At 47.1% G+C, this 27974-nt stretch overlaps 1 protein-coding gene across 2 annotated transcripts in view; it reads left to right on the top strand.

Moving 5' to 3' along the window:
• The window catches only part of LOC132398160 (protein sprouty homolog 2-like), a 109758-nt gene that overhangs the window by 38041 nt on the left and 43743 nt on the right, over window positions 1-27974 (top strand). Inside the window, exon 1 of one of the 2 annotated variants that reach the window (XM_059977218.1) lies at window positions 24907-24923. The exons of the other annotated variant lie outside the window; for it this stretch is intronic. The gene's annotated coding sequence lies outside the window, so the exon portion shown is untranslated. Of the gene's footprint in view, window positions 1-24906; window positions 24924-27974 lie in introns of those variants that run through there. 2 annotated transcript variants of the gene reach the window in all.

Below are 27974 nucleotides of genomic sequence, written 5' to 3'. Positions count from 1 at the left end.
TGGGCCATGTTGGAGACCTGTATGAGGTGTTGCCGTGGTCCGGGTTGGAGACCTGTATGAGGTGTTGCCGTGGGCCGTGTTGGAGATCTGTATGAGGTATTGCCGTGGGCCGGGTTGGAATCCTGTATGAGGTGTTACCGTGGGCCGGGTTAGAGACCTGTATGAGGTATTGCCGTGGGCCGGGTTGGATTCCTGTATGAGATGTTACCGTGGGCCGGGTTAGAGACCTGTATGAGGTGTTGCCATGGGCTGGGTTGGAGACTTGTATGAGGTGTTGTGGTGGGCCATGTTGGAGACCGGTATGAGGTGTTGCCGTGGTCCGGGTTGGAGACCTGTATGAGGTGTTGCCGTGGGCCGTGTTGGAGACCTGTATGAGGTGTTGCTGTTGGCTGGGTTGGAGTCCCAAATGAGGTGTTGCCGTGGGCCGTGTTGGAGACCTGTATGAGGTGTTGCCGTGGGCTGGGTTGGAGACCTGTATGAGGGGTTGATGTGGGCCGGGTTGGAATCCCACATGAGGTGTTGCCATGGGCCTGGTTGGAGTCCTGTCTGAGGTGTTGCCGTGGGTCGGGTTGGAGTCCTGTATGAGGTGTTGTGGTGGGCCATGTTGGAGACCTGTATGAGGTCTTACCGTGGGCCGTGTTGGAGACCTGTATGAGGTGTTGCCGTGGACTGTGTTGGAATCCTGTATGAGGTGTTACCGTGGGCCGTGTTGGAGACCTGTATGAGGTGTTACCGTGGGCCGTGTTGGAATCCTGTATGAGGTGTTACCGTGGGCCGGTTTGGAGACCTGTATGAGGTGTTACCATGGGCCGGGTTGGAGACCTGTATGAGGTGTTGCCGTGGGCCGGGTTGGAGACCTGTATGAGGTGTTACCATGGGCCGGGTTGGAGACCTGTATGAGGTGTTGCTGTTGGCTGGGTTGGAGACCTGTATGAGGTGTTGCCGTGGGCCGGGTTGGAGACCTGTATGAGGTGTTGCTGTTGGCTGGGTTGGAGTCCCAAATGAGGTGTTGCCGTGGGCCGTGTTGGAGACCTGTATGAGGTGTTGCCGTGGGCTGGGTTGGAGACCTGTATGAGGTGTTGCCGTGGGCTTGGGTGGAATCCTGTATGAGGTGTTGCCGTGGGCTGGGTTGGAGTCCCACATGAGGTGTTGTCGTGGGCCGTGTTGGAGACCTGTATGAGGTGTTGCCATGGGCTGGTTTGGAGACCTGTATGAGGTGATGCAGTGGCCCGGGTTGGAGTCCTGCATGAGGTGTTGCCATGGGCTGGGTTGGAGACTTATATGAGGTGTTGTCGTGGGCCGGTTTGGTGACCTGTATGAGGTGTTGACGTGGGCCGGGTTGGAGACCTGTATGAGGGGTTGATGTGGGCCGGGTTGGAATCCCACATGAGGTGTTGCCATGGGCCTGGTTGGAGTCCTGTCTGAGGTGTTGCCGTGGGCCGGGTTGGAGTCCTGTATGAGGTGTTGTGGTGGGCCATGTTGGAGACCTGTATGAGGTGTTGCCGTGGTCCGGGTTGGAGACCTGTATGAGGTGTTGCCGTGGGCCGTGTTGGAGATCTGTATGAGGTATTGCCGTGGGCCGGGTTGGAATCCTGTATGAGGTGTTACCGTGGGCCGGGTTAGAGACCTGTATGAGGTATTGCCGTGGGCCGGGTTGGATTCCTGTATGAGATGTTACCGTGGGCCGGGTTAGAGACCTGTATGAGGTGTTGCCATGGGCTGGGTTGGAGACTTGTATGAGGTGTTGTGGTGGGCCATTTTGGAGACCGGTATGAGGTGTTGCCGTGGTCCGGGTTGGAGACCTGTATGAGGTGTTGCCGTGGGCCGTGTTGGAGACCTGTATGAGGTGTTGCTGTTGGCTGGGTTGGAGTCCCAAATGAGGTGTTGCCGTGGGCCGTGTTGGAGACCTGTATGAGGTGTTGCCGTGGGCTGGGTTGGAGACCTGTATGAGGGGTTGATGTGGGCCGGGTTGGAATCCCACATGAGGTGTTGCCATGGGCCTGGTTGGAGTCCTGTCTGAGGTGTTGCCGTGGGTCGGGTTGGAGTCCTGTATGAGGTGTTGTGGTGGGCCATGTTGGAGACCTGTATGAGGTCTTACCGTGGGCCGTGTTGGAGACCTGTATGAGGTGTTGCCGTGGGCTGTGTTGGAGACCTGTATGAGGTGTTGTCATGGGCTGGGTTGGAGACCTGTATGAGGTGATGCAGTGGCCCGGGTTGGAATCCTGCATGAGGTGTTGCCATGGGCTGGGTTGGAGACTTGTATGAGGTGTTGTCGTGGGCCGGGTTGGTGACCTGTATGAGGTGTTGACGTGGGCCGGGTTGGAGACCTGTATGAGGGGTTGATGTGGGCCGGGTTGGAGTCCCACATGAGGTGTTGCGGTGGGCCTGGTTGGAGTCCTGTCTGAGGTGTTGTGGTGGGCCATGTTGGAGACCTGTATGAGGTCTTACCGTGGGCCGTGTTGGAGACCTGTATGAGGTGTTGCCGTGAGCTGTGTTGGAGACCTGTATGAGGTGTTGTCATGGGCTGGGTTGGAGACCTGTATGAGGTGATGCAGTGGCCCGGGTTGGAATCCTGCATGAGGTGTTGCCATGGGCTGGGTTGGAGACTTGTATGAGGTGTTGTCGTGGGCCGGGTTGGTGACCTGTATGAGGTGTTGACGTGGGCCGGGTTGGAGACCTGTATGAGGGGTTGATGTGGGCCGGGTTGGAGTCCCACATGAGGTGTTGTGGTGGGCCATGTTGGAGACCTGTATGAGGTGTTGCCGTGGTCCGGGTTGGAGACCAGTATGAGGTGTTGCCATGGGCTGTGTTGGAGACCTGTATGAGGTGTTGCTGTGGGCCGGGTTGGAATCCTGTATGAGGTGTTACCGTGGGCCGGGTTGGAGACCTGTATGAGGCGTTGCCGTGGGCCGGGTTGGAGACCTGTATGAGGCGTTGCCGTGGGCCGGGTTGGAGACCTGTATGAGGTGATGCCGTGGGCCAGGTTGGAGACCTGTATGAGGTGTTGCCGTGGGCCGGTTTGGAGAGATGCATGAGGTGTTGCCGTGGGCCGGTTTGGAGACCTGTATGAGGTGTTGCCATGGGCCGGGCTGGAGACCTGTATGAGTTGTTGCCGTGGGCCGGGTTGGAGTCCTGTATGAGGTGTTGCCATGGGCCGGGCTGGAGACCTGTATGAGGTGTTGCCGTGGGCTGGGTTGGAGACCTGTATGTGGGGTTGATGTGGGCCGGGTTGCAGTGCCACATGAGGTGTTGCCGTGGGCCGTGTTGATGTCCCACATGAGGTGTTGCCGTGGGCCGAATTGGAGGCCTGTATGAGGTGTTCCCATGGGCTGGGTTGGAGTCATGTATAAGGTGTTGCCATGGGCCGGTTTGGAGAGCTGTATGAGGTGTTGCCGTGGGCTGGGTTGGAGTCCCACATGAGGTGTTGTCGTGGGCCTGGTTGGAGTCCTGTCTGAGGTGTTGCCGTGGGCCGGGTTGGAGTCCTGTATGAGGTGTTGCGGTGTGCCATGTTGGAGACCTGTATGAGGTGTTGCCGTGGTCCGGGTTGGAGACCTGTATGAGGTGTTGCCGTTGGCCGTGTTGGAGACCTGTATGAGGTATTGCCGTGGGCCGGGTTGGAATCCTGTATGAGGTGTTACCATGGGCCGGGTTGGAGACCTGTATGAGGTGTTGCCATGGGCTGGGTTGGAGACCTGTATGAGGTTTTGCCGTGGTCCGGGTTGGAGACCTGTATGAGGTGTTACCGTGGGCCGTGTTGGAATCCTGTATGAGGTGTTACCGTGGGCCGGGTTGGAGACCTGTATGAGGTGTTACCATGGGCCGGGTTGGAGACCTGTATGAGGTGTTGCCGTGGGCCGGGTTGGAGACCTGTATGAGGTGTTACCATGGGCCGGGTTGGAGACCTGTATGAGGTGTTGCTGTTGGCTGGGTTGGAGACCTGTATGAGGTGTTGCCGTGGGCCGGGTTGGAGACCTGTATGAGGTGTTGCTGTTGGCTGGGTTGGAGTCCCAAATGAGGTGTTGCCGTGGGCCGTGTTGGAGACCTGTATGAGGTGTTGCCGTGGGCTGGGTTGGAGACCTGTATGAGGTGTTGCCGTGGGCTTGGGTGGAATCCTGTATGAGGTGTTGCCGTGGGCTGGGTTGGAGTCCCACATGAGGTGTTGTCGTGGGCTGTGTTGGAGACCTGTATGAGGTGTTGCCATGGGCTGGTTTGGAGACCTGTATGAGGTGATGCAGTGGCCCGGGTTGGAATCCTGCATGAGGTGTTGCCATGGGCTGGGTTGGAGACTTATATGAGGTGTTGTCGTGGGCCGGTTTGGTGACCTGTATGAGGTGTTGACGTGGGCCGGGTTGGAGACCTGTATGAGGGGTTGATGTGGGCCGGGTTGGAATCCCACATGAGGTGTTGCCATGGGCCTGGTTGGAGTCCTGTCTGAGGTGTTGCCGTGGGCCGGGTTGGAGTCCTGTATGAGGTGTTGTGGTGGGCCATGTTGGAGACCTGTATGAGGTGTTGCCGTGGTCCGGGTTGGAGACCTGTATGAGGTGTTGCCGTGGGCCGTGTTGGAGATCTGTATGAGGTATTGCCGTGGGCCGGGTTGGAATCCTGTATGAGGTGTTACCGTGGGCCGGGTTGGAGACCTGTATGAGGTGTTGCCATGGGCTGGGTTGGAGACCTGTATGAGGTTTTGCCGTGGTCCGGTTTGGAGACCTGTATGAGGTGTTACCGTGGGCCGTGTTGGAATCCTGTATGAGGTGTTACCGTGGGCCGGGTTGGAGACCTGTATGAGGTGTTACCATGGGCCGGGTTGGAGACCTGTATGAGGTGTTGCCGTGGGCCGGGTTGGAGACCTGTATGAGGTGTTACCATGGGCCGGGTTGGAGACCTGTATGAGGTGTTGCCGTGGGCCGGGTTGGAGACCTGTATGAGGTGTTGCTGTTGGCTGGGTTGGAGTCCCAAATGAGGTGTTGCCGTGGGCCGTGTTGGAGACCTGTATGAGGTGTTGCCGTGGGCTGGGTTGGAGACCTGTATGAGGTGTTGCCGTGGGCTTGGGTGGAATCCTGTATGAGGTGTTGCCGTGGGCTGGGTTGGAGTCCCACATGAGGTGTTGTCGTGGGCCGTGTTGGAGACCTGTATGAGGTGTTGCCATGGGCTGGTTTGGAGACCTGTATGAGGTGATGCAGTGGCCCGGGTTGGAATCCTGCATGAGGTGTTGCCATGGGCTGGGTTGGAGACTTATATGAGGTGTTGTCGTGGGCAGGTTTGGTGACCTGTATGAGGTGTTGACGTGGGCCGGGTTGGAGACCTGTATGAGGGGTTGATGTGGGCCGGGTTGGAATCCCACATGAGGTGTTGCCATGGGCCTGGTTGGAGTCCTGTCTGAGGTGTTGCCGTGGGCCGGGTTGGAGTCCTGTATGAGGTGTTGTGGTGGGCCATGTTGGAGACCTGTATGAGGTGTTGCCGTGGTCCGGGTTGGAGACCTGTATGAGGTGTTGCCGTGGGCCGTGTTGGAGATCTGTATGAGGTATTGCCGTGGGCCGGGTTGGAATCCTGTATGAGGTGTTACCGTGGGCCGGGTTAGAGACCTGTATGAGGTATTGCCGTGGGCCGGGTTGGATTCCTGTATGAGATGTTACCGTGGGCCGGGTTAGAGACCTGTATGAGGTGTTGCCATGGGCTGGGTTGGAGACTTGTATGAGGTGTTGTGGTGGGCCATGTTGGAGACCGGTATGAGGTGTTGCCGTGGTCCGGGTTGGAGACCTGTATGAGGTGTTGCCGTGGGCCGTGTTGGAGACCTGTATGAGGTGTTGCTGTTGGCTGGGTTGGAGTCCCAAATGAGGTGTTGCCGTGGGCCGTGTTGGAGACCTGTATGAGGTGTTGCCGTGGGCTGGGTTGGAGACCTGTATGAGGGGTTGATGTGGGCCGGGTTGGAATCCCACATGAGGTGTTGCCATGGGCCTGGTTGGAGTCCTGTCTGAGGTGTTGCCGTGGGTCGGGTTGGAGTCCTGTATGAGGTGTTGTGGTGGGCCATGTTGGAGACCTGTATGAGGTCTTACCGTGGGCCGTGTTGGAGACCTGTATGAGGTGTTGCCGTGGGCTGTGTTGGAGACCTGTATGAGGTGTTGTCATGGGCTGGGTTGGAGACCTGTATGAGGTGATGCAGTGGCCCGGGTTGGAATCCTGCATGAGGTGTTGCCATGGGCTGGGTTGGAGACCTGTATGAGGTGTTGCCGTGGGCCGGGTTGGAGACCTGTATGAGGTGTTGCTGTTGGCTGGGTTGGAGTCCCAAATGAGGTGTTGCCGTGGGCTGGGTTGGAGTCCCACATGAGGTGTTGTCGTGGGCCGTGTTGGAGACCTGTATGAGGTGTTGCCATGGGCTGGTTTGGAGACCTGTATGAGGTGATGCAGTGGCCCGGGTTGGAATCCTGCATGAGGTGTTGCCATGGGCTGGGTTGGAGAGTTATATGAGGTGTTGTCGTGGGCCGGTTTGGTGACCTGTATGAGGTGTTGACGTGGGCCGGGTTGGAGACCTGTATGAGGGGTTGATGTGGGCCGGGTTGGAATCCCACATGAGGTGTTGCCATGGGCCTGGTTGGAGTCCTGTCTGAGGTGTTGCCGTGGGCCGGGTTGGAGTCCTGTATGAGGTGTTGTGGTGGGCCATGTTGGAGACCTGTATGAGGTGTTGCCGTGGTCCGGGTTGGAGACCTGTATGAGGTGTTGCCGTGGGCCGTGTTGGAGATCTGTATGAGGTATTGCCGTGGGCCGGGTTGGAATCCTGTATGAGGTGTTACCGTGGGCCGGGTTAGAGACCTGTATGAGGTATTGCCGTGGGCCGGGTTGGATTCCTGTATGAGATGTTACCGTGGGCCGGGTTAGAGACCTGTATGAGGTGTTGCCATGGGCTGGGTTGGAGACTTGTATGAGGTGTTGTGGTGGGCCATGTTCGAGACCGGTATGAGGTGTTGCCGTGTTCCGGGTTGGAGACCTGTATGAGGTGTTGCCGTGGGCCGTGTTGGAGACCTGTATGAGGTGTTGCTGTTGGCTGGGTTGGAGTCCCAAATGAGGTGTTGCCGTGGGCCGTGTTGGAGACCTGTATGAGGTGTTGCCGTGGGCTGGGTTGGAGACCTGTATGAGGGGTTGATGTGGGCCGGGTTGGAATCCCACATGAGGTGTTGCCATGGGCCTGGTTGGAGTCCTGTCTGAGGTGTTGCCGTGGGTCGGGTTGGAGTCCTGTATGAGGTGTTGTGGTGGGCCATGTTGGAGACCTGTATGAGGTCTTACCGTGGGCCGTGTTGGAGACCTGTATGAGGTGTTGCCGTGGGCTGTGTTGCAGACCTGTATGAGGTGTTGTCATGGGCTGGGTTGGAGACCTGTATGAGGTGATGCAGTGGCCCGGGTTGGAATCCTGCATGAGGTGTTGCCATGGGCCGGTTTGGAGACCTGTATGAGGTGTTGCCATGGGCCGGGCTGGAGACCTGTATGAGTTGTTGCCGTGGGCCGGGTTGGAGTCCTGTATGAGGTGTTGCCATGGGCCGGGCTGGAGACCTGTATGAGGTGTTGCCGTGGGCTGGGTTGGAGACCTGTATGTGGGGTTGATGTGGGCCGGGTTGCAGTGCCACATGAGGTGTTGCCGTGGGCCGTGTTGATGTCCCACATGAGGTGTTGCCGTGGGCCGAATTGGAGGCCTGTATGAGGTGTTCCCATGGGCTGGGTTGGAGTCATGTATAAGGTGTTGCCATGGGCCGGTTTGGAGAGCTGTATGAGGTGTTGCCGTGGGCTGGGTTGGAGTCCCACATGAGGTGTTGTCGTGGGCCTGGTTGGAGTCCTGTCTGAGGTGTTGCCGTGGGCCGGGTTGGAGTCCTGTATGAGGTGTTGCGGTGTGCCATGTTGGAGACCTGTATGAGGTGTTGCCGTGGTCCGGGTTGGAGACCTGTATGAGGTGTTGCCGTTGGCCGTGTTGGAGACCTGTATGAGGTATTGCCGTGGGCCGGGTTGGAATCCTGTATGAGGTGTTACCATGGGCCGGGTTGGAGACCTGTATGAGGTGTTGCCATGGGCTGGGTTGGAGACCTGTATGAGGTTTTGCCGTGGTCCGGGTTGGAGACCTGTATGAGGTGTTACCGTGGGCCGTGTTGGAATCCTGTATGAGGTGTTACCGTGGGCCGGGTTGGAGACCTGTATGAGGTGTTACCATGGGCCGGGTTGGAGACCTGTATGAGGTGTTGCCGTGGGCCGGGTTGGAGACCTGTATGAGGTGTTGCTGTTGGCTGGGTTGGAGTCCCAAATGAGGTGTTGCCGTGGGCTGGGTTGGAGTCCCACATGAGGTGTTGTCGTGGGCCGTGTTGGAGACCTGTATGAGGTGTTGCCATGGGCTGGTTTGGAGACCTGTATGAGGTGATGCAGTGGCCCGGGTTGGAATCCTGCATGAGGTGTTGCCATGGGCTGGGTTGGAGACTTATATGAGGTGTTGTCGTGGGCCGGTTTGGTGACCTGTATGAGGTGTTGACGTGGGCCGGGTTGGAGACCTGTATGAGGGGTTGATGTGGGCCGGGTTGGAATCCCACATGAGGTGTTGCCATGGGCCTGGTTGGAGTCCTGTCTGAGGTGTTGCCGTGGGCCGGGTTGGAGTCCTGTATGAGGTGTTGTGGTGGGCCATGTTGGAGACCCGTATGAGGTGTTGCCGTGTTCCGGGTTGGAGACCTGTATGAGGTGTTGCCGTGGGCCGTGTTGGAGATCTGTATGAGGTATTGCCGTGGGCCGGGTTGGAATCCTGTATGAGGTGTTACCGTGGGCCGGGTTAGAGACCTGTATGAGGTATTGCCGTGGGCTGGGTTGGATTCCTGTATGAGATGTTACCGTGGGCCGGGTTAGAGACCTGTATGAGGTGTTGCCATGGGCTGGGTTGGAGACTTGTATGAGGTGTTGTGGTGGGCCATGTTGGAGACCGGTATGAGGTGTTGCCGTGGTCCGGGTTGGAGACCTGTATGAGGTGTTGCCGTGGGCCGTGTTGGAGACCTGTATGAGGTGTTGCTGTTGGCTGGGTTGGAGTCCCAAATGAGGTGTTGCCGTGGGCCGTGTTGGAGACCTGTATGAGGTGTTGCCGTGGGCTGGGTTGGAGACCTGTATGAGGGGTTGATGTGGGCCGGGTTGGAATCCCACATGAGGTGTTGCCATGGGCCTGGTTGGAGTCCTGTCTGAGGTGTTGCCGTGGGTCGGGTTGGAGTCCTGTATGAGGTGTTGTGGTGGGCCATGTTGGAGACCTGTATGAGGTCTTACCGTGGGCCGTGTTGGAGACCTGTATGAGGTGTTGCCGTGGGCTGTGTTGGAGACCTGTATGAGGTGTTGTCATGGGCTGGGTTGGAGACCTGTATGAGGTGATGCAGTGGCCCGGGTTGGAATCCTGCATGAGGTGTTGCCATGGGCTGGGTTGGAGACTTGTATGAGGTGTTGTCGTGGGCCGGGTTGGTGACCTGTATGAGGTGTTGACGTGGGCCGGGTTGGAGACCTGTATGAGGGGTTGATGTGGGCCGGGTTGGAGTCCCACATGAGGTGTTGCGGTGGGCCTGGTTGGAGTCCTGTCTGAGGTGTTGTGGTGGGCCATGTTGGAGACCTGTATGAGGTCTTACCGTGGGCCGTGTTGGAGACCTGTATGAGGTGTTGCCGTGAGCTGTGTTGGAGACCTGTATGAGGTGTTGTCATGGGCTGGGTTGGAGACCTGTATGAGGTGATGCAGTGGCCCGGGTTGGAATCCTGCATGAGGTGTTGCCATGGGCTGGGTTGGAGACTTGTATGAGGTGTTGTCGTGGGCCGGGTTGGTGACCTGTATGAGGTGTTGACGTGGGCCGGGTTGGAGACCTGTATGAGGGGTTGATGTGGGCCGGGTTGGAGTCCCACATGAGGTGTTGTGGTGGGCCATGTTGGAGACCTGTATGAGGTGTTGCCGTGGTCCGGGTTGGAGACCAGTATGAGGTGTTGCCATGGGCTGTGTTGGAGACCTGTATGAGGTGTTGCTGTGGGCCGGGTTGGAATCCTGTATGAGGTGTTACCGTGGGCCGGGTTGGAGACCTGTATGAGGCGTTGCCGTGGGCCGGGTTGGAGACCTGTATGAGGCGTTGCCGTGGGCCGGGTTGGAGACCTGTATGAGGTGATGCCGTGGGCCAGGTTGGAGACCTGTATGAGGTGTTGCCGTGGGCCGGTTTGGAGAGATGCATGAGGTGTTGCCGTGGGCCGGTTTGGAGACCTGTATGAGGTGTTGCCATGGGCCGGGCTGGAGACCTGTATGAGTTGTTGCCGTGGGCCGGGTTGGAGTCCTGTATGAGGTGTTGCCATGGGCCGGGCTGGAGACCTGTATGAGGTGTTGCCGTGGGCTGGGTTGGAGACCTGTATGTGGGGTTGATGTGGGCCGGGTTGCAGTGCCACATGAGGTGTTGCCGTGGGCCGTGTTGATGTCCCACATGAGGTGTTGCCGTGGGCCGAATTGGAGGCCTGTATGAGGTGTTCCCATGGGCTGGGTTGGAGTCATGTATAAGGTGTTGCCATGGGCCGGTTTGGAGAGCTGTATGAGGTGTTGCCGTGGGCTGGGTTGGAGACCTGTATGAGGTGTTGCCGTGGGCCGGGTTGGAGACCTGTATGAGGTGTTGCCGTGGGCTGGGTTGGAGACCTGTATGAGGGGTTGATGTGGGCCGGGTTGCAGTGCCACATGAGGTGTTGCCGTGGGCCGTGTTGATGTCCCACATGAGGTGTTGCCGTGGGCCGAATTGGAGACCTGTATGAGGTGTTCCCGTGGGCTGGGTTGGAGTCATGTACAAGGTGTTGCCGTGGGCAAATTCATGTGTCTGTGTGCATATAGTAAACAAGCAACAGGTAATAGTCTCTACCTTAGTGTTTGAAAATAAACTATTGACTCCAGAGTCTGAGGATGCCATACCTCTATCTTTCCCAGGTATAGTTTCAACAAAGCCCATAGCAAGTGAAGCTTTTTGAGTACTCGCTGAGGTCGGCGTCAACCAGTGGCCTGCCACAGCTGGCGGCTCCCAATAGCACTACGAGAGTTGGAGGTGTGTAAAGGAGATGTGCAACGTGTTGATTGAAATGTTCCTTGAACTTATCTGGTAGAAGCCTGAAGAAAATATTTGCGTTTGCACTGTAGATTGGCATAAAATACACTGTCGGGCAGGAGACAACAACATTAATGAATATGTAGAATGCATGTGTAAATGTTTTCAAATGTATCCAGATTAATTCACATGGGTATGCCCGTCTTCATAAATATGAGTATAAATAAGTTGAAACCTGGGTTAAAGGAAAAACATATCCTGTTACTCATGTAAAATGAGAGAGTTATGTAAAGTTGTGAGTGTTTTACAATATTGCCAAAATCAATTATAACATTTGAGATTCGAGCTGTTAAGGGGAATGGGGATAATACTTGTGTGAGACTTCACTACAGTCTCTGGGCAATATTGTATGTTGTTTTAAAAGTATTGGTATAGCTGTTCCATACTATTTGGATTTTATTTTAGCTTATAGCTTTATTTTATTTATATCAAAATTGTTGGTGACTAAATTTTAGCTAATCATTACCAGATTAACTTCTGCTTAAAACTTCAGTATAAATCTTGGGTTTTAACATTATCCACATGGCCCATATGACCCACTTGTGAGTGGTAATTTTTGTTTTGAACAGCATAGTTGTTCAGATAATACTTTTCTAAATACAAGGGTTTTACAGTTCTCTGTGGAAATGGGATGGTAGACAGAGTAGGGGGTAAAACACAGGGACGCTGGTGAGGGGTAAGTTTTTGTTTGAGGACAGCCTGGCCACTGGGCTCGAAGATGCCTTTGGGCCAAGACAACTTTGCTAACAGTTTCCGCCTCCATCACTACCAGCACTGTAGACTATGTAGTTTACTTTAAATGCCTCCTTCTTGAACTGTACTTAAGAACTTACATGATTTTAATTCTGCCCATTGTAAAATGCTACCTATGTAAGCCCGCACGTAATTTTTCTTTGACGGCTTTTCCTCACGATCTGATAAAGAGAAAAGATTAGTGAAATATTTTAGTAAAGATGCGATGTGCATGTCAAATGTCAGCTGAGGAGGCAGAGTTACCTTCCCTCTCGTTTTGCTCAAACAGCTGAACCTTCTTGCCTTCACAGTATCTTTGCGGCACATGCAGCTGCAAACATTTACACTGCACGTAACAATGGACAATTATGGAAATAATCTGCTTTCTCACCTCTTTGGAACTCCGATAAAACATGGTGAACTAACTGTGAACTTTTTTTTCTGCTCTTAAATTACTTACTGCAATTGCTGTTATTAACTATGCGGCTCATACTAACGGGAAGGATGAAATAACTAGAGAGAACATTTGAGCTGACCCCTTTGCTGAAGCAGCAATGGCAGACCTTTATGGCCGCATAACACTCCAGTGTAATCATACTTTCCAAATTCATTTGATGAATTAGTACTATTGCTGCCTGATGCACCTGATGTACCATCAATAACTCTCTCTGCGACGTAAAGGCAAGATATAGGCTTTTATTGACTGGAAGAAGGAACCAGCAGTGAGTGACCACCATACTACATCCTGGACTGAGAGGCCGGGCTCAGGCCTCAATCGCCTTTATACCGGGGTCTGTGGGAGGAGCCACAGGAGCAGTCAGCAGGCGGCGTGTCCAGACAGGTACATGTAGTTCACCACAGCACCAGAGGCTGATCAGACTTTATGGACTAAAGCACACTACCTGCAGGACTACAAAGGATGATGGGTATAATCGAAAATGAGAGATTCTCAACCATAGCAAGAGAAGTAGTAGGGAACTGTGGTTTGACAGAAATGTAATCTGAAAAGACTGCTGGTATCTGCTGCTGCTGGACCTTCCCCCAGGAATCTCTAAATGGACTTTATGTAGTTACCTAAATGTATGGGTTGCGATTAAGCACCAATTATTGCTTTGTTATCTCCATGGGTAAAAGCTTATCAAACTCAGAGAAACGATGCTGTAACTGTTGCTAAATTTAAGAATTTATTCCAGAGCTTTCTGAGAAAATTTTTGCGATAACAAGTAAAGTTATATAGAAGCTAACAAAAGCTTTATAGAGTAAGCATCACTTCACCTGCCCTTATCACTGTCAATCTTACAGGCCAGCTGGAAAGCAGATGAGCTAAGTTGCGTGACGAGATCAAGCTAGAGTAGCCAGAGGTACTTCCACTGGTCCTCCGCATGAGATGTCCGGTACGCTTGTCAGTCGTTCATCCCTTTATAATTAAACAGATGGTCATCCAGGTTATGAGTGAAAGCATTTTGCAGTACTGTATCTAACACAAGCTTTTAAAGATTCCCAACAACAAGTAATGATAAGGACTGAACTCTTGCCTTCTTGTGTAACTCATATATATTATACATTTTTGTGTAATTTCCTGCCTAAATGCAGAAGTATCCCACAACACTAATACTCCTAACACTTCTCTTCACTTTATATATCTATTTGCACCGTGTACTAACCCGTCAGACTTGTTGGGTGTGCTCTAGACAGCGTCAATACTTCCAGAAGGCGGATTATACCCCTGGATCATAGTGAGGTTGTTCCGTGTTTTACTTCGATAACAAAATTAGAACTGTAACGGGAGCACATGGGACTGCGCTGCCCATAGACTTTTGCCAATGAAACTGTTCAGTGGGTTGGTATCAACCTAGTTACAATGATTGCATAACCATCACCTCCCCCCCCCACTCTGAAGCTGGAGATGGGGTGAAGTATCATCAAAGGATGGGACTAGACTTAGATAACACTACATGGAATGTCTATATCACTGGTGACCCTCCGAATCCTGTTGATGGTACTTTCTGGGTAGGTAGCTGGCAGGCCTATCATTCACTGCCAGTGCTACATCTCTTAAACTAGGATCTTGTGTTGAACCAAATCCATGGAGGGGTTGTTGTTATCTGCCGTACGTAGTGACATAGATGTACCACATGCCCACTCTTTTCCCATATCCTACTCTGAGGGGCTGCCATCGAAGGACTATAGAGATAAAGTGTTTCTGGACCTTAATGTTCCTGTACTGGGAGCCTGCCAGACAGGCTCATGAAAACCTTAATGTGGCCTCAGCACTGCTGGAGAAACTCAGGCCATCAATGACATTACCGCTGGAATGTTGGCAAACCACACTGTGGATCCTTGACCTCCCCACATGGACACTACAGTGTGTGAAGATTGGAAATAGCATCTCCTTCTCACTGACCACTGATGCAGCTCAGGGATGCATGTTTAGCCCAATGTTCTACTCTCTCTACACCCACGATTCTGTGGCCACCAATGACACAACTATTGCCAAAATTTCTGATGGTGACAAGGAGGCATACAGGATGAGATAAATCAGCTGGTTGAGTGGTGTCACAGCAACAACCTTGTACTCAACATCAGTAAGACCAAGGAATTGATTGTGAACATTAGGAAGGGGAATTGAGGGGACACACACCAGTCCTCATCGAGGGATCAGAAGTGGAAAGGGTGAACAGTTTCAAATTCCTAGGTGTCAACATCTCTGAAAATCTATCCCGGGTCCAACATATTGATACAATTACAAAGAAGGCACATCAGCAGTTATATTTCATTAGAAGCTTGATGAGTATTGGAATGTCACCAAAGACACTCACAAATTTCTACAGATGTAGCATTTTAACTGGTTGTATCACCTTCTGGTATGGAAGGGTCACTGCAGAGGATCACTTCAGAAAGCTGCAAACGCAGTCAGCTCTATCTAGCCTCCCCAGCATTGAGGCACCTTCTAAAGGTATTGTCTAAAATATGCAGCGTCTGTCACCCAGGACATGCCCTCTTCTCATTGCTATCATCAAGGAGGAGGAACGTTTTAGGAACAGCTTCTTCCCCTTGCCATCGCATTTCTGAATGGACAATGAACCCATGAACAATACCTCACTACTTTTTCTCCCTTTTTGCACTACTTATTTAATTTATTTCTTTTAATATATGTACTTATTGTAATTTATAGTTTTTATTGCAATGTACTGCAGCCACAAAACAACGAATTTCATGACATATGCCACTAATATTAAACCTGATTCAGACTGTAGGTAATTTGTCACTTAGTCACAGTCTCCAGCCAACTTCCTTAAGTTCCATCTTTGCTGCTCCATTGCTTTTTTTTTATCCAGCAGAGTTATTTCCTCCATTACGCTAGTTCCTTTTTTGGAAACCTTTCTGATACAGGAAAACAAATGCATCTAAACCTCAGACTGATGAATAATTGGCCTTTAATTATAGCTAAGATGCAAATGTCTGTACCAGTATACTGAATGGTTGTGAAGTAGCAGGTCTGAATGACATGGTCTCAAAATGCTGGTATGTGGGAGTTTTGCTCGGGCCATACTTTCCCCTATTCAGCAGTGTAGGGGTGCTGACTCAGACTGGCACAGTCTGGATTACCAGCAGAGAAAGTAGTCTGCTGACTGAGGGACCACTGGGCTGCGGTGCTGAGTTTGCTAAACTAACAGAAGTTCCTCCGAAATGGAAGTAAGATAATATGCTTAGATTGCAATGGGAATAGCTTGAAAGTGCTGACAATTATGTAGAACATAGACATAGAGGAACAGGCCATTTGGCCCCAGTGTCTATGCCAAACATGATGCTGAACTAAAGTAAATCTCTGCCTTTATATGATCCCTACCCTTGCATTTCCTGTCTATTCATGTGTCATCTTAAACGCCAGATTGTATCTGTGTGGTGAACTATGTGCCTGTCTGGACACGCCCCCTGCTGACTGCTCCTGTGGCTCCTCCCACAGGCCCCTGTATAAAGGCGATCTGAGGCCTGACGCTCGGCCTCAGTCTCCAGGACATAGTATGATAGACACTCACTCCTGGTTCCTTCTTCCAGTCAATAAAAGCCGATATCTCGCCTTACGTCTCAGTGTGAGTTATTGATGGTGCATCAATCTGCTTCGACACTCTCCCTGGCAGCCCGTTCTAGGGACACAGCAAAAGAAAATCTGCCCTCTGCATCTTCTTTATACTTTCCCCCCTCATCTTAAAAACATGCCCTCTAGTACTTGACATTTCTACTCTGGGATAAAGCTACAAGAGTAACTACTGGTGACTGTTCCCATGATATACCCTATGATGCAATCAAATAAGATGGCAGTAAGATGCATTACACTGTTTGCAAGGAGCATGCAAGTGTACATTCATATCTCTTTTTGATTAGACATGGAATTTCTTTAGGTATTTGATGGTGTAAGTGTGCTTGATGATCTCAGCAACTTCTCACCATTCCTGGGCTGGTAAGACCAGCTAGAAAGTTGTGAGCCCTTTATGCTGCTTGAATCATAATCAGTATTTTTCACCTCTTCCTCAGAATCTTCAAATTAAAGCTGATCTATTTGTTGAAGTAACTTGTCAGAAGTATTCAGGGATATTTGGCTCTAAGTTGAAGGCTTTCTAAATGTTTAATTCTTTGGTCATAACAATTATTTCATAAAATATTTTAAATAGTGAAGATGCATTCACTCCTTCAAGCAGACAAAGGCCTTTAAGATCTTCACAGTGCTGCAAATTCCCATGGTCCTCTTTACAAGCACTGAGATGTGATGATAGGTCATGGGCCTGAAATGTTCGTATTTGCCCCTCTAGATAGAGGCTGGCTGGCATGCTGAGTATTTTCAGCTGTTCCTTTTTTTTATTACACAACAACACAAAATGCTGGAGGAACTCAGCAGGCCAGGCAGCATCAATGGAAAAGAGTAAAGCCGACGTTTGGGCCGAGACCCTTCAACAGGAATTATTACTGCTGTTTTCATAGCAGTGACTGTATTCCACAGGACCATAGGATCCTGGAGTGTCATCAACATAAACAGCTTTTAACTTATACTTAGCAAGACTTTGGTGGTTGGCATTATACATTTTTGCGCAGTTTCTTTGCCTCACTCAGAGTTTTGATGAATGGCTGCAAGAATTTCTAATTGTAATATTATCACATACCAAAACATGAAATTCAACTGATTTACGTATAAAAATATAGAAAATGGTAGAGAACACACAGCAGGCCAGACAGTTAATGTTTCAGATCCATCGATGGGCCTTCAATCTTGACTCTGATTGCTGTTTCTCTCTCTATGGATGCTGCCTGACTTTCTGAATGTTTTTATATTTTCTGTTTCTGTTCCAGATTTCCAGTATCTGTATTTCTTTGTTTTTTTTTTAACATTTAGCTTTTACTGCTTGAATTATGCGGCAGTTTTAAAGCAAACACTAGTTCATAGTAGGGAAAAGGAACAGCATCTATAGTAAATATGACATCTTAAACAGTATTCATTATTCCATGGTCACCCACAGTTACTTAAATGGGAAAAGCAGGAGATAATGCTTGACACTTCTGGTACCACGTTTGTTCAGCATTTTACCCCACTAGAAGATGACATTCTGAACTACATAGGGAGCTTTGGGTTCATATTCTGCAACTGTATCATTTTTGCTCCTTTGCTCCGATATATTAAAGCAGCTACTTTCACCCTGTTTATCTGGGAGATGAGCACATTGATCAAAATGCCATTTCCTTTTTGCTCAGGATTGCTTCCTGCCTCAGATTAGAAAAGCAGATTGCTTTTATCTCAAGGCAGGCACTTACCTTCCAAATGGGGCTCTCAGTCACGAAAGACTGAGATGCACTAAGCAGACTATATTAAATTATGCATGGATGGTGGATGTGGCCCAAGCATCACTCTGAGTAATGTCTGTGAATAGAGACGTAATCAAGTTAATAAGATAAATTCAGACTGCTCACTTAGATTGGGATATTAAAGACTACCAATGCAGTTTAACCACTTCAATACTGTCCCTGTGCAACATCTGTTAAATGGTCTTTCCTGCTTTTGAAAATTATTCAGTCTGTTCGTATGTTCACGTTTCGTTTATTTAAGTAAGATTATTGATGTTTGTGCACATGACCATTCTGCTAATTGCTGATTGCTCGTGGCTAATTGCACTATTGTCTCGTAAGTTGTCTGCTATGATATCGTCCTGTGTTTTATGCTTGGCACCAAACCACAATCAATTCTGGTACGTTCAACATACTGGTAATAAAGTGATTCTGATTCTGATACTTCACTGCTTCCTGTTAGTTCAGTATAACGGAACTACAATGAGTAATCTACAAAATGATTATACCTAATATTGCATCCTGTATTTATGCATTTTCAAACATATGGAAATGTAATGCCTAATGTATGAGAGAAAATATTTTACCACATTTTAAAAATTCTGTAGCTATACGATGAAGACATAACAGGTAAAGTCATAAACAGTTTGCATGCAGATGGGACACAAAAGTTCCAGTCAATGATTGTTTTCAAAAGGAGATAATCTAATCAGCTAGTCATTGGTATTTTCCTAGAGGTATCCATTCTCTCTGCTTCCACCACATAAATACTGTGGTTATAAGAACAAGTCGTGTACTCTGTATCCTGCAAGGAATGACTCACCTACTGACATAGAGCTCAAGGGCTTTCAGCCATTTCCCGGCCATAGGTCAGGAACATAATAGAATACCTCAACTTGACTGGATAAGAGCAGCTCCAACACCTCCCAAGAAGCTTAATTTTGTCCAGGTTAAAGCACCTACCTTAATTAGCAGCACAATCATAACCCTAAATATACATTCACTCCACCAGCACTCCAGTGTGCTCCATGTACAAAATGGATCAGGGTTATTTATTCAGATAGCATTAGATTTACTTTGATATCACCTTGCCATACCAAGAAGCTCTACTATCAGCAAAGCCAATATCGCGCATACACAAGATCATCACCACTCAGGTTCTCTGAGTCATAACCCTTACCGACTTGGAAGTTTGTTGTTGATCCTTCATTGTGGCTAGGTCTGAATCCTTGAACTCTTTAGTTAATTACACTGTCTAAGTACCTTCAACAGGGGACTGCTGTGGTTCAAGAACGCAGTTCAACACCATTTTCTCAAGGACAACTTTAAATGAACATTAATTATTAACCCAATCAGTACCAACCAGATTCTGGAAAAAAAAGCACAAAGCCAGTCATTCTGCAGCTGAAGGACTTAAGTGGAATTGGTTGTCCTGCATTATCTGCTTAGATTTAGTGAGCTTGAGATGCCATTCCTATCCCAGGATGTAATGGCTTGATGTGAAGCTTGCTGCCAGCGATTGTACAATGAGCCCATGGTCAGTAGAGACATGTATTGGAAGTAGCGAGAAAATAGGTTTACCACAGCCTTCATCAACCTGTAGTTTCACTATACGATCAGGACGGTCACCCCTGTTTCTTTAAACTCCAAAATGACAGTAGCATTTCTTAGCCTTTTTGTCGCGTTTCTTTAACGACCTCTTGCTGAGCTGTTCTAATGCTAAAAAAGAGATGTAATTAACTGATAATAATATAATATTGATAATAGTTTCTAGAAGTAGGTCTAACACTTATTTCTGAGATATGTGTGGAAATCTAATCAAGTTGCTATACAACCATTCCCCTGTGTAGAATTAGAGTGCACATGTCAAAGGTAATGTTCGGGACATTTGGTAAATTCTTGCCATTGTCAGATACAGCCCCATCTAATTCTGGCAACTTTCAACAATGATCTTAATTTTCCTTTTCCACTTTATTCATTCAGATTTATAATTTTGTGTGAGAAACTAAATATTATATATTTTGGTTCTAAATTTCTCTGCTGGAGAGTTCTTTAATGGTCAGATGAATCTATGCAAATAATTGAGTCCAGAAAATTTAATGGTTCAGTTTATTGAGCAACAAAAATGTCTTGCAGATTGAACCAAGTATTTTGGGGCACTTGTGATTTGAAATGGAATCAGATTTTTATCAAGAAATTAAACAAAATGGTGAAGTTATTGAATTTTATTGCACTGTATAAAGCCATTCAATTTGTTGTGCCTATGAAGGTGAATCATTGGTTTTTCAAACATCTTCATTTTCAAAGAGCTAATTTGGTTTTCAAATTTACTGCTGAATCATTTTCCATCATCTTTTTTAACAGCATGCTACAGATCATTACAAGCTGCTACATAATAAACACTCCTCTCGTTTCCTTACTGCTTCTTTTGCCATTTGGCTTAAACCTGTGTTTCCTGGTCAACCACCATCTGAAACTGTATTAAGTCTCCCCTTGAACTTTCTTCAGTCAAAGGAGTACATCATAGCTTCTCTAGTTCTACCAGCTAAATGAAATATCATCCCTGGTATCATATACTTCCTTATACTTCATTTGAATCTTTTCTGTAGCCTACACATCTTTCCTAAAATGATCCTAATATCAGTCCCTGGAGGATACCACAGTACTCTTCTCTTCAATCTGAATAGTGATTCACTCCTACTGTGTTCTTGGATCCTAAGCCAATTTCATATCCATATTTCCATTACCACTTTAACCTATGCAATTCAGCTTTGTTAAAAACATTAATTAAGTTGTAATTTATCAAATGCCTTTTAAAAGAATCTAATGCTACTTTGAATGTACTATCATCACCAGGCCTCTTTATTCTTGTAATTTCCTTAATCTATCAGGTCTGTCACACAATCTTCTGATGATAACATTTACAACTTTGTCATACTTTGGCACTAATTTCACTTCCAAGGAGAATCAAAGGTTATAACCTGAGTCTTTTAGTTTAAATATGCATCAATCACTTTTGTATATGAATGGGAAAACATCATTAAGTTTTAAAGGATTTAATTTGGGAATCCTAAAATCTGAAAAATGGGCATCAGGTGGAGGACATGATTACTATCTCTATGCCTGTCCATTAAGTATCAAACTTTAGGATATTTCCCACTACCTAGAGTTATGCTACTTGTTCTGCAACTGTTTGCACCAGCTGGCATCCATAAAATGATCCATTATTATTGATAGGTATTGTAGCTTTTTTTCTGCTTATTGTAGAAGATCTTATAGAAGGGCAATGTTATTCAAAGACAAATATTTGCTGAACACAGGGAAATAAGATATCTTTTTAGTTATGTATGTTGCTAAATATTGAAACATTACAGGAAAACCATATTAATAACTTCACCAGTGTCTTCTTTGGCAGCTTTGTACTTTGTGGCAGTTGTGCTTTGATAATTGAGGAAAGACACGAGAGAACTGATGTAACAGTGCTGAATATTATCTCCATTCTTCCTCTAATGCACTTCCATTGAAATGTTTCCTGAAGAGAAAATTGTAAAGCTTTCTGCTATTTACTTCATATTTTTGGATCCATCCCTATCCCTTGAACATTTACCAAACTGCTGATGTTGAATTATTGAGCCACTGTTTAATTTCCAAACTTGCATTCTCACTTTGCCTCACAATAATCTTTTTTTGTTCTAGTTGTGTTCTTTCTTGTAAAACTGTGTATAATTTATGTATGATTTAGATTTTTTTCTTGTGAATGTTGTTTATATGATGCCATGTGACTGTGATGTAGCTGCAATTAAGTCTTTCATATCACTATGCATATAGACAATAAACTCAACTTTGACTTATAAGTTATAAGAATAGTTGATCTTGTATCATGCATCACTGGTTCCATATAAGAGTCTTTCCTACTGCTGGATTCCAAGAATCTTATTAGTTCTTTTTGTTGAGGCTTTTCCTAATGATAAGATTTATATATGTTAAAAGACAGCTTCTGTGATCTTAGGTTTGTCACCAGAGAAAACTTTACAAATGCAGGTATTTTAAAACGTATGAACTCAATGTCTACTCATTAAAAATTTCAGTTAATAACTTCCTTCCATTCATTTATTCTCCTGCTGAAGCTAAAAAAAAATCATTGAAATCACAGATCCATAATGGCAACCGTTGCATTAATATTTCATCAATAATATCTTGTTACCTACTGGGATCTGGTCTTAGCTATGTACATCAAATGCCACAGTTCACTTACTGCAAAAAAAAGGTATTAAGCAAGGATGTTAATTTCACTTTGTTGTTTCATGTGAAAACAGTTTCTGAGCCATGATACTCTGTTTTGCACTTGTATCTGATAAGTCTTTAAAACTCTAGTCTTCAGGATAATAATATCAATCACACACAGTGCTCTTCTAGATCATTAATAATCATAAGCTGCTGCTGTATTATATCCATTCACCTCTCTTCCAGACAGTCTGGAACTTCTTCCATTTAGGTTAAGGATATCAAGAAGATATTAAACATTTCTTTTGATATTTTTTCTACTGAGAAGGACAAATTAAGTACAGATAGTCAGAGTCCAGGGTTAGGATGCTTTGAACTAATTTTTCCATTTAAATTTTCTTTTACACCAGGGATAAAAGTTTCTTTCAATTCCTGAGAATTTAAAAGTTAACGGCACTGCACCTTGGCCCTTGAAGCTCATTTGGTTAGTTCATTTACTGGCGGGATAAGCTCCAGGTTTGTCCTGCTATGGGATATACTGAAACTTTTACATTGTTGTTTAAACAACAATCACAACTTCCATTTAGCACTTTTAACTCAGCGAACTAGCCCAAGAAACTTCACAAATGTGTTTTTTAAGACTGACCCCGAGCACATTAGCAAGGTAGATGTACAAGAATCTGGTCAAAATAACAGATATGAAGCAGAATCTTACAGATAAGGATAAAGTAGAGGAACAAGAATAATATGGGAAGAAATTCCAGAGCTTACAGCTCTGTCAGTTGAAGGCACAGCTGACCATGGAGTTATTAGATTCAATATTGCTCAAGAGGTTACATCTGGGACAGCATAGATATCTCAAAGAGTTATGGGTGAGGATCTGAGATAATGTTTACAAAGGGAATTTTAAAATCAGGAATCATTCTGGGCCAGCAAGCATACAGTTGATGGTTAAATAGTGGGGTTGAAGGCACTAGAGTTTCAGGAGACTGAGATGAAAACAGCATAGAGAAGTTTTAGCTGCATAAGAAATGAAGTGAGGTCAGAGTTGGGTGATGTTACAGAGATCTCAGAGACAATACAGATATGAAGCTGAAATGCAACTTAAAGCGAAAATGCCTCAACAAAACAGTCTGGTCCAAATTAAACAGCTCTCAGGGAGAGAAATGAAGTTGGGGATTAGGATATGGAGTTTGTTACAGGGATTGAAGATGACAGAATGTCATACCACTCCATTGTTTGGAGAAAAATTCTGCTATTCCTGTGGTAGACATTAGACAACAATCCGATAATTTAAAGAAAAGTAGTGAAATCAAGACTAGTAGTGATTAGGTAAAGTGACTTCATTAATACAATAGGGTCTTTTAAAAGCCTCAGAGAGGTCCATGGAGCTTAGCAAAATAGAGGGAAATTCTAGGCAGTCTCTGAAGTAGGTTACATGGTCAGCTCAACGTTGTGGGCCGAAGGGCCTGTAATGTGCTGTAAATTTCTGTGTCCTATGTTCTAATACGTGGATGCAAGATAATGCCTTGTATTTGGATGATACTGCCAAGTGCAACCTGCAAACAAAAATTGAGGGTATGGTAGACAGATCCTCAAAAAGCAACAAAGGTGTGCAGAGAGTTAATTCTCCAAAGAAAAGAACAGACTGAATTTATTTCTACTCAATAGGATGTGGAGGATGGTGTGATCAGCTGTATCAAAGGCTGCAGAAGTATTGGAAGAGAAAATAAGGGGTAGATGATCCTTTTCATGGTCTCATGGGAAGTGATTAGTAAGCTTGATACAAGCAGATCCAGTGCTATGATTGACGTTGTGGGTTTGATTCTGAGGATTCAAAGTGGCTCAGTGAAGGTGGACATGAACTTGGGAGGAAACAGCATATTCAAGGGATTTTGAGAGAAAAAGCAGGTTGCAGATAAACAACACTTTTTGAGGATGTAATAGTCAACACTTGCTTTTGATGGGAAGTAATGACAGTAGACCTGAAGTTGAGATCTGAAGGTTTCTCAGTATTCACAGTAATTTCCACATTAAGTTATCTTGCTTACATATATGCATATTTGACACTAAACCAATTTGAGCAACTTTCTTCCATGATCATTTGTGGTCAAAACATAATCATAGCCCATCTTTGAACTATAATATTTGTAACAGTCACCAAAAGAAAAAATAGCTTGCTGGTAAGTGAATGCTGGGTATTACTTAGCTTAGAATACTTAACTGAAATAACAGAATTGGAAATAGATGGTGAAGTATCATTTTTTCATGTTCACAATTGCTGATTTGCCCAGGGTTGTGACCATGAACAACATTCATACCATGATCATGCACTTCACGCTGCTTAGCAAATTGGCATGCAAGCTGAAAGTAAAGCCTGCTGATGCCATCCACCTCCGTGTGATGTGGACTTGTTGCATAATTACTGAATTGGTCTATTATGACCTAGTTTTTAACCTTGTGTGAAACACAACAAGGAAGACCCAGCAGCATGACTCTCCTTTCCCTATACCATCCCCAGTCTGACCAGATCTACTTCAAGCCCAAACCCTTTACTAATTGGAGCCTGACCATCAACCAAACCCAATCTCCTGCTCAGCCTGTCTGATCCCCAGCTTACCTTACTACATCCACCTTCTAGCATCACTAATCACGATACCAACTCTTTATAGATTTCAGATTAAAAGTGTCTTTGAAACTTGCTTTATCTTCTAGTCTAGATCCAATTTATGGTCCCACAACATCACCCAATCTTTACCCATCCCTTTGCTATCCCCTTCAAGGACTCTCCCCCATGATCATCCTCCACACTATCTAATATACAACAAAATCACAGATAGCCTTATTTACAAATTATCTCTTTGGTCACCCTGTCACCCTATTAGAGATATGTCCCTCCCCCAACTTCCCCAAGAGCTTAACAATCTTCTTTTGTTTCCTTTTCAGTTCTGATAAAGGGTCTCTGGCCCAAAACATGGACTTTATTTCTCTTCCAATGGATATGATCTGAGCCTCCAGGTATTTCCAACATTTCCTGTTTCTTCTTGTTTTTAGATTTCCAGCATCTGCATTTTTTTAATTTTCCCTGACCTGTGTAATTCAGTCCTGAAACTGAGACCACATGAGTTATTGAACTTTCCCACTCTGCACGCTTAGCCTAAGTACTCACTGGCCTACTGTGTCTGTCCAAATTCAATCAATCTCTAGATAAAAATCCATACCAGTCTTGAGTGAATTTCCCTGAAAACAAGGGAAACCTAGCAGACATATCCCTGGCAATAGAGAATGTTCAGCACATCTGCTCCCACTGATTGAACTTCGGACATTATAGGGAATACTAAGTCATGTCTCCATACATAGAAGGAAGCAATTCTGTCCATCACCTATGCCGGTTGTCAGCACCATTCCCTGCACCTATTCTCTCTTACGTGCCCATCATACAGTTGGCCAGACTACTACCACTGATGATGAAATAGATCCAGAGCTGCTCACAGTCATTTTTTCCAGTTACACCATCTGCAAGACCACCACCACAGAAGCCTGGAGACCATCTGCAAGACCATCACCACAGAAGCCTGGAGACCCACTCAACATCAATATAGGTGAAATCACCAAGCAAGAAATTCGAAAAGCCCTGAAAAGCCTGAAGAACGGCAAGGCTGCTGGAGAAGACAACATTCCTGCAGAAGCATAGAAAGTGGGTGGAGAGGTTATGGTGGACCATTTGCATATACTGCTGAATTTGATGTGGAGAACAGGAGAGATCCCATCAGATTGGAAGAAGGGCCTCCTTGTGAAGCTGCCAAAATCTGGAGATCTTTCATTGTGTGGCAAGTGGAGGGGGATCACCTTGTTGTCCATTCCTAGCAAAGTTCTCCCCAGGGTCATCTTGGAGTGGATGAAAGATGCCATTGACCAGAGACTTAGAGATGAGCAGGCAGTGTTCGGGAAAGAGAGATCATGCATTGACCAGATAGCTACATTTAGAGTCATTGTGGAGCAGACAATAGAATGGCAAACTCAACTATATGTGTGTTTTATTGATTTTGAGAAGGCATTTGACAGCCTGGACAGGGAGTCAATGTGGAGCATCTTACGACACTATGGTGTACTGGAAGAGATGGTGAATATCATCAAGCAGCTTTATGATGGCTTCTCATGCAGGGTCATCCACGATGGGAGACTGTCTGAAGAGTTCCTGGTCACTACTGGAGTCAGACAGGGATGCCTGCTGTCGCCTCTACTTTTTCTTGTGGTACTCGACTGGGCTACAAGAACAGCCTATGCTGGCTCAGAGAGAGGCATCCAGTGGTCGTTAATAGGGAAATTGGAAGACCTGGCATTTGCAGATGATCTCACTCTTCTCTCACACCGGCTTCAAGATATGCAGAAGAAAGTAGATTCCTTGGGAGAGACCTCACAGCGAGTAGGCCTTAAGATCAGTCAGGAGAAGATCAAAGTTCTACGCATTAATAACAAACAAGAGGAGCCATTATGGATTGAAGGACAAATAGTTGAAGATGTAGACAAATTCACCTACCTCGGAAGCAAAATCAGTAAATCAGGAGGTACAGATGAGGACATCAGAGCAAGGATCGGAAAAGCCCAACATGCCTTCACAACCCTGCGACCTGTTTGGAGATCTACGGCCATCTCTGTCAAAACTAAGCTCCGTATATTCAGCTCCAATGTGAAAGCCATCCTGCTATATGGATCCAAAACATGGAGAATCACTAACACTAGCTGCAACAAGATCCAGACCTTTCTCAACAAATGCCTCCAGCAGATCGTCCGCCTCAAGTGGTACGACAGAGTGTCAAACCTAGACCTATGGAAGAGAGCAAACCAAGAGCGCATTGTATTCCCCATAAGGAGGAGGAAGTGGAGATGGGTCGGCCACACCTTGAGGAAGAGCCAGTCGAATGTCACTCGACAATCACTCGAATGGAACCCACAAGGGAAGAGAAGAAGAGGACGCCCAAAGCAAACCTGGAGGTGTAGGCTTTTGGATGAACTGAAAGCCGCCGGCCGAACTTGGGAGACTGCAAAAACATCTGCTAGAGATCGCAGGAAGTGGAGGACTTTTGTTGAGGCCCTATGCTCCATAAGGAGTGAAAAGGATTAAAGACACAATCTGCAACCCCGGGCCAGAAGTTGCCTATAATAATAGGGTGAGCCACTCCATGGAAGTAGTCAGAATGTTCACATACAAGGCAGGAACTAAGGGGGTGCATAAGGGTGATTAGTCGATGATGATATGATCTTGGTTATGACTGGATGTCTAAAAATGCTTGCCATGTTTATGTGCTTGGTTCTGATTTTTATAGCTACTGAGATGATCAGTAACAGAAGGAACAGTTACCATGAGGACTCATTCTTCTATTTATTCATGATCACAGGATTGATGCTGAGCAGTTAGTGTTTGTTGTTGCTCAATGTTTACCACTGAGGTTGATGAGGAATCACCCTTCTGACCCACTACAGTTTTTGTGGTGATGGAACTCATGTTACATCTGCAGCATGGCGATGAATAAGCACACAAGAAGGGAGAATGTATTTCCAGTGAGAATAACACATGACTTAGAACTTACCATGCTTGTGATGGAGTATCCAAGTGACAGCTCACACTGCCTTCCGGAGCAGTACTGGTCTATGCTTCTCTGAAAATAGGAACATAAAACCACAGGATTAGGAGTAATTAACTGGCCCCTTGAGCCTCCCCACCATGCAATAAGGTTTGACCTCAGATCCACATTCCTCTCTGTTTCCCATAACCTCCCATTCCACTATTGACCAACATTCTGTCCATCTATAGCTTTGGAAGTATTCAATGACTCAATCTCAAAACTCCCTGGAGAAGAAAATTCCAAAAATTCACAGGGTTCTGGGATAAAAATTCCTTGCTTTCTCTCTCCCTCCTTCTCTCTCTCCCTCTCCCCCCCTCTCTCTCTCTCTCCCCTCTCCCCTTTCTCCATCCCTCTTCTCACTCCCTCTTACCACTTCTCTCCCTCACTCTCTCTTTCCTCCTCTACTCTCATCCTTCCCTCTTCTCTCCCTCTGCCCTTCTCC

This window comes from Hypanus sabinus, chromosome 8, assembly GCF_030144855.1.
Source record: "Hypanus sabinus isolate sHypSab1 chromosome 8, sHypSab1.hap1, whole genome shotgun sequence".
NCBI lineage: Eukaryota > Metazoa > Chordata > Chondrichthyes > Myliobatiformes > Dasyatidae > Hypanus > Hypanus sabinus.
This window is presented reverse-complemented; position numbering and strand designations above follow the sequence as displayed.